General features: G+C 40.1%; 1 protein-coding gene across 3 annotated transcripts in view; it reads left to right on the forward strand.

Annotated features, from left to right (window-relative positions):
• The window catches only part of LOC111837883 (diacylglycerol kinase delta), a 267,917-nt gene that overhangs the window by 252,255 nt on the left and 3,069 nt on the right, over positions 1 to 12,593 (forward strand). The gene's annotated exons all lie outside the window — the stretch shown is intronic.

The raw sequence follows: 12,593 nt of genomic DNA on the forward strand, positions 1-12,593 counted from the left end.
TGCGGGGAATTGCTGGCCGTCGTCATAAAGCGCTACAAATTGATAGGGTTTCGATCGTACGCTCCCATAAAACCCATGTTGTCTACTAGCCCGATGACAACAGTTTTAGGCAACTGCCCGAGAAACAGGTTTTCTTGTGTGCAGACTGCTGAATGTTTTCATAAGAACATACAAACGAGAGGAGGCCATTCGGCCCATCGAGCTCGCTTGGGGAGAACTTAACTAATAGCTCAGAGTTGTTAAAATCTTATCTAGCTCTGATTTAAAGGAACCCAAGGATAATAAGCCGCTAATTCAGTATCTGCTACACCACCCACCTTGGTGTCATCTGCAAATTTCACCAGTTTACTGTATATATTGGTGTCTATATCATTTATGTAAATTAGGAACAATAGTGGTCCTAAATTTTAACCCTGCGGTACCCCACTATGAACGCAGGCCCACTGTGACATTGTGCCTCTTATAACTACTCGCTGCTTCCTATCTGTTAACCAGTTATCAATCCAGGTTGCTACAGTTCCTAAAATACCTGTCGCTTTGAGTTTAAGTAAGAGCCTCTTGTGGGGGACAACATCAAAAGCCTTTTGGAAATCTAAGTAGATGACATCATGGGCCTTCTTATCATCAACTTCCTGAGTAGCTTCCTCAAAAAACTCCAACAGATTTGTTAAACAGGATCTACCTCTCATAAATCCATGCTGGCTATCCCTCAAAATGTTATTTGAGTCCAGGTAATCTACCATTTTCTCTTTGATTATAGCCTCCATAACTTAGCAGTTATACAAGTTAGACTGATTGGCCTATAGTTTGACAAATTACTTCTATCCCCTTTTTTGAAAATGGGCGTTATAAGAACATAAGAACATAAGAACTAATACAAACGAGAGGAGGCCATTCGGACGAGAGGAGCTCGCTTGGGGAGAACTTAACTAATAGCTCAGAGTTGTTAAAATCTTATCTAGCTCTGATTTAAAGGAACCCAAGGATTCAGCTTTCACTACATTATCAGGAAGACTATTCCATACTCTGACTACACGCTGTGTAAAGAAGTGCTTCCTTAAATCCAGTTTGAAATGTTCTCCCGCTAATTTCCACCTATGGCCACGAGTTCTTGTATTTGAACTAATGCTGAAGTAACTATTCGGTTGAACAGCATCCAAACCTGTTAGAATCTTATAGACCTGGATCATGTCCCCCCTCAGTCTCCTTTGCTTGAGGCTGAACAGATTTAGCTCAAATAACCTTTCCTCGTATGACATTCCTCTAAGACCAGGAATCATTCTTGTGGCCCTACGCTGCACCTTTTCTAAGGCCGCTATGTCCTTTTTAAGATATGGTGACCAAACCTGTACACAATATTCTAGGTGAGGTCTCACCAAGGAATTGTATAATCTTAGCATTACCTCCCTTGACTTAAACTCCACACACCTGGAGATATACCCCAACATCCTATTGGCCTTTTTTATTGCTTCCCCGCCCGCACTGGCGAGAATGAGACATGGAAGCATCAACATACACACCAAGGTCTTTCTCATAATCAGCTACCTTTATTTCAGTAGGTCCCATAAAATACCTGTACTTTATATTTCTGCTCCCTACATGGAATACCTTACATTTGTCTATGTTAAATTTCATCTGCCAGGTGTCATTAAATTAAGATCCCGCTGTAGCTGCTGAGCGGGATCTTAATTTAATTAGTGACTGGGCTGACACCTGGCAGACCCCCCAGACCCCCTCCGTTCATGACGGGTGCTCTGTTTTATCCGGGGAGTCCGTTACCAGCTTGGTTTCTGTAGTATTCCACAAATCTATGTGGATCTGAAAAACCGTCGGCGCTGTACATTATTATTATTGGGGGAAATGCTTAGCTGGCCTGAAATGCAGCTTCATGATCATTTTTCCGTACCGGAAGGGTATCGCCTTGTTCTGGTCAGACTTTAACTCGATGACTATATTATCAATGTGATTCTTGCAGAGCGACACGTAATGGTCCTACGATATTGTGACCATCAAGTTGTGAGTCCCCGTAATATGTACCCCCCGTAAAAGAGGCACGAAACTGTCACCCACTCTTTGGTGCTCAACAATGTCTGAATAATGTAAATTGTGTAAAATCCAGCGCATATGTCTGCGGGATTCGGAGCCGATGGTCTATCACCAATCTTTTGAAATACATCAGGAACAAACCCCAGCATCCTTGCAAGGTTACCTTTCGCTTTAAAAGCCATGTGTGGTGGACCAACCATATACTGTACACTTTGTTTTTTATCACGCCATAGTAAAGTTTCAGTTTTGACATTCCTAGAGCATTGTTAATTTCAATGATTAGGTTTTCAATATCTCTGTAATGCCCCGCTTTTAGCTTGTATTGCAGGATTGCTGGTATTGACACCCTGCCAGCCACGTAAATTAATGTGTCTTCTTCCACCAGCATATCCCACGTTCGCGGGTAGTGGATTTCCGTTAATTTCCGTTTACCGGTCAGATCAATCGGCTTGGCTAGTTTTGTCGTGTAGCTTGATATGGTATTGTGCGGGAAAACATCCATAGACACATTGCTAGGGAGCGTAACATAAAAACCGCTTTCCTCCTCCATGGCTGCTTTTGATGTGAATGCACGCCACAAGCACGTACCATCCCAGTTATAATGCGACTACTTGGCTAGCGGGGACCCAGCTGTTAAATTTGTCAGGCCACCCAAGCCATTTCACTAAAAACATTTTTTTGCCCTTCTGCGTTTTTTCCGCGACGATTTTCTCAGCTTTGAAGTTTTTGTCTTTGTCTATTCCTATCTTTTGTAGCTCTTGGGTGTAAAATGTTCCCTCTATGATCTCCCCATCATAATCTTTTATCCTGTACACCGGTGGTGATCTAGGCAGATGTTCGGTGACTGTAAAATACTCGTCCGTAAAAGTTTGCTCGTATCCTTTGGTAAATTTCCCCCGTGCTTTTGATACCCTGACCACATCACCGATATTAAACTTATAACGACGCTTTTCAGCTGCACCAGGCATCAAGCCATATATGTTGTTGAAGACCTGGGCGGCGTTCTGTGCATTTACCTCCACCGGCTTCATTTTAATGGTACTGTGGCAGGTGTTATTGTAAGCACTCGCCAGATCTTGTACAATGTCCACATACCTTCTTGTATTATAAGCCGTAAAATAGCGCCACATTAGTGTCTTTAAAGTGCGATGCCTTGACATCGTTACCGGTAGCGAAATGTATTATCCCATGTTTCTCCGTAAGCTTATGAAATTATGTGTTAAAAAACTCTGCCCCTCAATCGGTTTGTAGCTTTTTGGGTATCCTGCTTTCAGAGAGAATGTTTTCAAACACTTTCTTTACCTCTGCACCTGTCTTGCTTTTAAGGCAGCGCACCCATGCGTATTTTGATAAAATATCTATGCACGTCAACATGTATTTAAAATCATCATTCTGGTCCACGTAAGCCGACATATCCACCAAGTCAGCTTGCCATTGAGAATCGATATTAGTCACAAAGACTCTATTCCTTTTAACCCCTTGGGGTCGGCGGTCCCGCCGGCGGGATCTGACAGAAATTTCGCAAAACCGTTTAAATAACTTCGCGAGTTTTTGTCATATACACATTTTAAAAATACTCTCAGAAACCTTGGACGGTCTACTTTTCAAATATATATAGGTAGAAACTAAATATATTTTTAAAGCTTCGTGATATGAATTGAAAGAACAAAAGTGACTGACTTAAGCGTCTGCGTCTCGAAGCGGCTCTGATCGCCCACCCACTTGCAAATCGCGCTATTCGCATGATAATAACATGATAATCCGACAGTTAGTATTGGGTAAAGAAATATGTGAATACGCCCATTTTGACCGAAATAAACAAGAGCACATGTCTGGGTAGTGTTTACACTGATCGGCTACAATATAGCACATGGATACGTCTCTGCCGCTGAAGCTTTGCGCTAAGCCTGTGTGCCTGCAATCACGTGGTCGCCGATTCAAACGCAGCGTATTTAGAACGTGAATAGCGATCTTCCGCTGAGAGCGGTCCTAAATGCTCGCGATACAAGTAAAACAAAGGTGACACGATTTGCTTTTTTGCCTATTTAACCTAATTTTAAAAACTTTAATACTTCTGACAATGGAAGTTTTGAAAAGAAGACAGATAACGGATTTAGCCAGTGTTTTTTTCATGATTTTACATAATGATTTCAGCGAGATATAAACTGAAATACACGAGAAAGATACGCGGTCGACGATGCCCTCGTCCCCAGAGCGTTAATAATAGTCACTGCATCATATTTATCGCTTTCTATATTTATATAGTAACAGTTTTTCATTTTTCATTCCATCTACCAATAAACTGTGAAAGGGATTTTATTGTTGCTACTTTTCTTGCGTTTCAAACTGCCTTTCCAAAGTGATGGGAGTGGGGTGCAGTGACATTCCAGACTGATGGGCCATTGACAGCATGCAAACTACTACAGGTGTGAGGCTGTTTGAACTCAGCGGTCGCACACGGCCGAGCTGCGAGGTTAAATTTTTGCTGGTTAAATGTTTTCTTCAACCTAACACTGGTAAATATCGCTAAAAGTTTTTCTTCTTCTTTAAACATGTTGGTTAAATGTAATGGGTTTAAGTGCTTTCTTCTTTTAAAAAACTTGGCCTGAAATATTTGTGCTTTTTTAAAACTCTGCATTTGCTCTTCTGACAGTGTTTCGTTCAGGGCATGTTTGTACTTGTTTAAATTACGCCTGCTTTTTCATTCTTTCTTTTAAAAATAACACTAAAGTTTTTCTTGTTTAAAACATTTTGGTGCTTTCTTGTTTAACGGCAACCCTTATCTCCCCAAACCATACGCCCCCCTATCGGCAACACGTGGCATAAGCATGTATGATACCATTGGCCATAACCGTCGACCAATCAGAACAAAGGATACGCCCCCCTCCTGGTTATGACATCATGGATGGTGAGAGCTTTAAGCTCCGCCCAATGTACCAACTAACCTTTTTTTTTTTTACGCACCACTGCATACAATGTTCTCTTTATAAATCCCATTCTAACTGGAATTGTGTGCACATGGATCAGCGTCATATTCTGCCCTCTACATGCCCACATTCAACCATAAATGGTCAATGCAAAACACCACATGAATATTTAAGCATACAAATTAAGCTTGATAAACATTTACTTATCATGGCAACTGAGAGGAAGTGCAAGAAAACCTTATCTGAAACAGAAACAGAGGTGCTTTAGGGTGAGGTGGAGACTAGAAAAAACATTTTGTTTGGTGGTCACAGTAATGGGGTGAAAAAAATAGAGAGCCAACATGTTGCAGTGCGTGCATCAAACAGGACAATACATGAAATAAAAAAATATATACAGTATGATCTGAAGGTGATTGCAGTAAAAAAATAACTGCAACCTATCACCAGTCATGTCCACCACTAATATTTATATTTCAACAGCTGTGATGTGTGACAGCATTGATAAAATATTACAAGTGCAATTTAAGATTTTAGTAGGCTTATATATTTTATAATTGAAAAATGCACATTATACGGATACATTCGAACATTATGAAATTAATTAAAATTCGTACGTAAAGTAATATGGGAAAGAAGGGGGTGTGCAAGTCACCATGAGCCCAAAATGCTAAACCACCATGTCATTACAGCTGAAAGAACATACGTATAATATTAGCTATTAACAGATTTTGCTCAAATCACAAAATGGTTTAAAGCACAAAAATAATTGGTGTGCATCGTTCTCTATGTACTGGACATCACAATTCTGTCATTAAAAACGCCCCACCTTACTTCCGTTAAAAGTTATTAAAGCCATAAAACTGAATATCGAATATGAGGCTAACTTAACCGCGGTCAGTGACAAGTTATCTTCATCTTCTACCAAAGAAAATAACCAATCGTAGTCAAAATTTTTAAAAAACCAAAGGAGCGGAGATACTAGCCACTGTTCCCGCCTCCAAAGTGTCAAAATTCATCCTGTCGAGCGAGCGAGTGCTGTGCAAACGCGAGCGAGTAGAGAGCGCATACGCGCGCATGGTTTTTATGCACACGAGTTTTGGCACTAATTTAACGCCATACTCATGCCTTTTCACTTTACACACGAGCATGTCCATTTCCTCAGCTGAAAACTGATCTAGTTTTGCAGGTAAATACTCTGTTAAAATAGCAATCCGCCAAAGATCTTGCGCCGCTGCGCCATTCTTTTTTTTTGTGACCAAATTTTTATTAGAGATTTTTTTAACAAAAAACAAGACAGAACAGAACACACTCCACCCCCCCACCCCCCAATACACCATGAGACAGCACCTCAAAGGAAAACAAACAAAAGACCAACAATGGTCACCGGAACACCCAGCCCCGGAGAGCGCAGCTAAAAACTGAAGAGAAAAGAAATAACACACTTATATCAGTGAGAAATGTCAAAATTAGGAAAGTAAAAATAAAAAAAAAAAAACAAGGAATACGGCCTCAGGACATGACCCCCAGCCAGTCCTTGACCAGCTGCAAGTCATGGAGCCAGCTCTGGATCGTAGAACCAGACGAGTTGTTAATCCGGCCTCAGAGAGTTCCAGCAGAAGCAGATCAAGAAAGGTGGACTTCCAGACAGTGGAAATGGCACGATCAGGAGACCTCCAATGAGAGGCTAATAACAACTTGGCCGCTAAGGAAGCAGACGTCAGAGCCTCTGCTGGAAGCAAGAGAGAGAGAAGAGAAGTCCAGGAGAAGAAGGACCACTGGAGACAGGGGGATGGGAGAGGAAAGAACTGAAGAGAGAGATCTGGCCACATAATCCCAAAGAGTAGCCTCTTTGCGCCTTATATTATATTAGATTGTCAAAATAGAGCCCTCAACACGACTCGCCACCCACTGCTTCTGGTGATGAGAGGATAGAAGCAGTGTGTTTCCTGCCATCCTTAGAAACATTATTACACATGGTACATGAAAGCGGGGCATCCAATTCCAAATCCAATTCAGAAGGGGAATGGGGGCTGAAGGGATGGCAGCCACCGGTGAGCCTGTATGGTCTTTTGCCAATTTTGAATTATTGGAGATTATTGTCAGATTTGGAGTTTATTCTAAATTAACATAAAAATGTTAATTTCACAGTACTCAACACAATTATAGATCCAGAGGGTAGATTTATAATCATTAAATTATCTATACTTAACAAAAAGTTATGTATTGTTAGTATATATGGTCCAAATGTTGATAACCCTTCATTCTTCCACGTTTTCTTTACCACACTCTCTGAACACCTAGATAGCGCACTTGTTCTTGGGGGCGACCTCAACTTCGCACTAAATAAAGAAATGGACAGGCTCAGTACAGCGCAATTGAGAATCCATAAATATAGTTAAGCAGTACATGAGCGACTATGGTCTTCGCGATGCATGGCGTTCTCTTCACCCTAACAGTAGGGAATATACTTTCTTCTCACACGTCCATCATTCGTACTCCCATCTGGATTATTTCCTAGTCAGCAGCTCACTGCTGAGTGACATTTCAGACACTGAGATACACCCTATAGCTGTCAGCGATCATGCTCCTGTATCTTTAACCCTAATAAATAAGAAGGCCATTCCACCAATTAGAAACTGGAGATTTAATACATCTTTGCTTAAAGATGGAGATTTTACTAACTATTTCAAAAAAGAGTGGGCTTTATATTTAGACTATAATGACCTGCCTGGAACATCAGCATCTATTCTCTGGGAAGCAGGCAAAGCTGTGATGAGAGGTAAAATAATCTCATTCTCATCACATAAAAAGAAAAGAGAAAACAAGTGTATTCAGGAATTAGAAGAAACCATGAAATCCTTAGAAGAAGCCTATATATCATGGGCGTCGCTAGGCCATATTTAGGGGGGCTTTAGACAACTTTACACAAATTGGTGATCGACCATGTCCCCTTTAAATTTCATATGAAAACGGCGGCAGACTTCGGCTCCGCAACGTCTTTCAGCGCGGTCTTCAACTGAAGCATCACAGAGCGAGGATAAAGCCAAGGTGTGTGTTTTTCGATAAATTGTTATATCTGCATCAGTGCAGTCCTTTTTCATAAATACAGTTTACAAAAAATGTCAAAATTATCGCTGTGTTACGTCATCACACCAGCTGTTTCCTCTAGCGAAAAGGAAGCCCTTAATACTTACCCTATTAACCTATAGTCTACTTTATAAAACAATGATGCTGTTTTAATTGGAAAACCTAACTGTCTATATAAAACATTACACAGTGCATGGCATTAACTGCCATAGAGTTATGCACATAAATGATTAAAAACAGTGACAGACAGCATTCAATGCACTCGTTTTAACTGCATAGCAGTGTGATTTACAGAGATAGAAAAATCCTGTTTTTTTTGTAATAAATATTGTATTAAATAATGTCCCAGATCGTGAAAAACATTTATTAGCCTTAGAGTAGCGTTTTTTGTCACTTTGATTTAGAAAAAGTTACTTTTTTAATGAATAGAAACAAAAAAGAATGTGTCATGATCCGCTCCGTCCGCTCCTGATGTGTGCCACGCCCACCTCGTTACCTCGTGTTCAGCCCTAATTGTGATCGCCTGTGTCCTGTTAAGTCTAGCTTGTCTCTTGTATTTAGTCCGTGTCTGAGTCAGTAGTCCCCAGGTCTGTCATTGACGTTGCTGTCGTGTTTTCCCCGGTCCTGTCTGCGTGCAATAAAGCCACGTTAACCCTGCTTCCTTGGTCAGCTCGTCTGCTTGCCTGCTCGTCTGCACCACCGATCGTGACAGAATGATATAAAAAAGATGTTTTGTTTAATTACATTAAAACAATGTTTGTCTATATTAATGAATTAGAATAAATAGCCTAGTAGATATAAAGTTTTAAGGGGTTGAATGTAGAACCTACTGTCTTATTTATGAGGAATCAGGAAGACTCATTTGAGTACTGATTCTGAACAAGCCAAATATGTATTAAACATCTATGGGGGCTGAGCCCCCCTTAAATGAAAATCCTAGAAACGCCTCTGCTATATATCATCCCCGGAACAGGAAATACTGAACAAAATACGTAAAGCAAAATTAGAATTAAATGAAATTATTAATAAAAGAACTCAATTCTTAGCACAAAGACTTCGCTGGCAAAATTATGAACATGGTAACAAATCTGGTAAATTTCTAGCAAACCAGTTAAAAATAAATAAAGGGAAAACAGCTATATGTGCTGTTAAAGACTTAACCGGGGATACAGTATATGACCCTGATAGAATAAACAACACTTTCAGGGACTTTTACAAATCTTTATACTCACCACAGATAAACCCATCTAAAGACGAAATTGACCAGTTTCTTGATAGTATAACCCTTCCGAAATTATCAGATAATCAAACGATGGCACTGGATTCTCCGCTGACACCAAGTGAACTTCAGGAAGCTTTGAACAGTATGCCCAATAACAAGGCTCCAGGCCCAGATGGATTTCCAGCAGAATTCTATAAAGAATTCTTGACAATTCTGTCACCAACATTCTACAGAATGTTGCAGGAAACCAAGGAAAATGGTAGACTACCACCAAATATGAATTTTGCCAACATTATTCTCTTGTTAAAACCAGGCAAAGACCCTACATTGCCTACCAGCTATCGTCCAATATTCATTATTAATGTTGACCTTAAAATAATCTGTAAAGTTCTCTCAAAAAGAATAGAGAAGATAACCCCTCACATAATTCATCCTGACCAAACTGGTTTCATAAAAGGGAGGCACTCATCAACAAACAAATGTAGATTACTTAATCTGATAGACTATTCGTGCAATAAAAACCTTCAAATTACAATATTGTCTCTAGATGCAGAAAAAGCATTCGATAGAGTTAACTGGAATTTGTTTTTTGCAGCATTACACAAATTTGGTTTTGGAACCTCTTTCATAAACTGGTTAAAAATATTATATAGTTCCCCAACAGCATGTGTTAGGACAAATGACCAAACATCCTCCAGCTTCTGTCTCAAGAGGGGCACCAGGCAGGGATGCCCTCTCTCCCCCTCACTGTTTGCAATTTTTATTGAACCTCTAGCAGCAGCAATTAGACAGGCTATAGTGATTAAAGGCATTAAATGCAAGAATGTAGAACATAAGGTCTGTCTTTATGCAGATGATGTGTTACTCTTTCTCCAGCATTCACAAACCACTCTCTCTCAGGTAATTACATTAATAAACTCTTTCTCAAGAGTCTCAGATTATTCAATAAACTGGTTAAAATCTACAGTTCTTCCAATTAACTGCTCCTTTCAGAACTCTTCCTCCACTCAACTGCAATCTGGGGATATTAAATATTTAGGTATTAATTGGCTAGACGTAGAACAGGCTCTATGCAATAACATAGAGATTTCGGATCTATCATTCATTAGCTCAAACATTAAACGACACGTATGCTTCAAAAGCATCAGTATCAGCTCTTCTCTGACAGCATGGTGGGAGTTTCTAAAAACGACTGAGTCTTCATTATTCCCATGCAAACGTAATCCAATCTGGAACAACCCTGACATACTACTAAACAATAATATGATAAATTTCCCGGATTGGAGTTGTAAAGGTATTAAATACTTGGAACATATATTCGAAGAAATAGACTTTATCCCCTTTGACTTATTAGTTAAAAGACATGGGATTAACAAGAATAGATTTTTAGAATACTAGAATTACTCTCTCAATTTTCAAGATTTTTTTTTGTGTAAATTCAAGAAAGTTCTTTGGTCCAAAAAAACGAGTTTCTCTCTTTAGTACGACGTAAAATGTCACGTGAGCATTAACTGTCGAACAGGTGACCATCTAGAAAAGACGCCATTTCGCGCCCTTTTAACTTGAAGACACACTTAAATGACTGGATGCAGGACACTTCTGCGAGGTAAGAACAAAACTTTATTTCAGCGACTTTAGAGTATTCAACAGTTTAGACCAAGTAAACATAACCTATTGTCGCTGTTTTTTCTACGCTAATGCGCATTCTAAACATTACCGTAGTAATTTTTTGCACCTTTTACGCAGACCTTATAAGATAATTTGCCTCAATGGTTTGCAGTTTGAACCGTTAGGATGAAGTTGTGGTAGAAAAATTATAAATCAAGCACTTAGAATAAATGTCTGGACCTCTTAGTTTGGCGAGTAAAGAAAATCTCTTTTATTCCAGCAAGTTCAGCAAAGTGCTCCCATCACACTCTGGCCCTCGGTACCAAGTCACCCCCGGCACACAGAGCAACAAGTAGATAAACCATAACTCCCAGTCCTGATTGGTCATGAAACATCAACAAACTAAGCTGAAACGTATAACAAACACAATTCTCCTGCTCCATTGGTTCACCTTGGTAGCAAGGTAAAGTCCACCCATTGTACGCAACTTACTGGAGACAGCCTCGGCTTCTAGACTCTACTTGAGATATGTATATAGATATTAATTATATGACATTGAATCACTGTTAATGTTCGGGTGTTCCATTGATTAATGATTAACACATTGACGTATTGTCCCTGAATCACTGAAAATACATGGTTAACATATGATAAGTATCTCCATCCCAAGGTCTCGTGCATCCACCTCTTCCACGTAATAGGTCACTCAGGTCTCCACTTGGACAGCACCCTTTCCCTACTACAGGTGGATGAGCGCTCTCCCATCGGCCGTCCTAACCATGGTCAGCGCTTCCCCGTGCTTGGATCCCCTCAGTCACGGCGGACTTTCACATAACACACTCAAACACTACCAAACACATAACCTTCAGCAACAAGCAAAGCAGCAGCAAGAATGAATAAACAGAGAAGCCTTTATCTCACCAAAACAGGTCTGGCCAAATCAGTCTCAGGAATGTTCGGGTCTGGTACAGCGTGGTCTCCATTGTTCCTCGACGAGGGACTGGGCCAATCCTTAATCTCATCTGGATCTGGTCCCATCAGGCTCTACACCTTACCTACTTCTATCGCAGGATCCCATCGTCTGGAACAAACAAAGAACTCAGCTGCCCCACGTTGGGCGCCAAACTGTGGTAGAAAAATTATAAATCAAGCACTTAGAATAAAAGTCTGGACCTCTTAGTTTGGTGAGTAAAGAAAATCTCTTTTATTCCAGCAAGTTCAGCAAAGCACTCCCATCACACTCTGGCCCTTGGTACCAAGTCACCCCCGGCACACAGAGCAACCAGTAGATAAACCATAACTCCCAGGACTTCTAAGTCCTGATTGGTCATGAAACATCAACAAACTAAGCTGAAACGTATAACAAACACAATTCTCCTGCTCCATTGGTTCACCTTGGTAGCAAGGTAAAGTCCACCCATTGTACGCAACTTACTGGAGACAGCCTCGGCTTCTAGACTCTACTTGAGATATGTACAGTATATAGATATTAATTATATGACATTGAATCACTGTTAATGTTTGGGTGTTCCATTGATTAATGATTAACACATTGACGTATTGTCCCTGAATCGCTGAAAATACATGGTTAACATATGATTAGTATGATTAACATAAGTATGATTAACATGATGCAATCAATTGCGTAACATATTATATTGACTACTACAACTACTTTAATAAGCTATAACTCTTTGTGCACC

Source organism: Paramormyrops kingsleyae, chromosome 17, assembly GCF_048594095.1.
Source record: "Paramormyrops kingsleyae isolate MSU_618 chromosome 17, PKINGS_0.4, whole genome shotgun sequence".
NCBI classification, from domain to species: domain Eukaryota; kingdom Metazoa; phylum Chordata; class Actinopteri; order Osteoglossiformes; family Mormyridae; genus Paramormyrops; species Paramormyrops kingsleyae.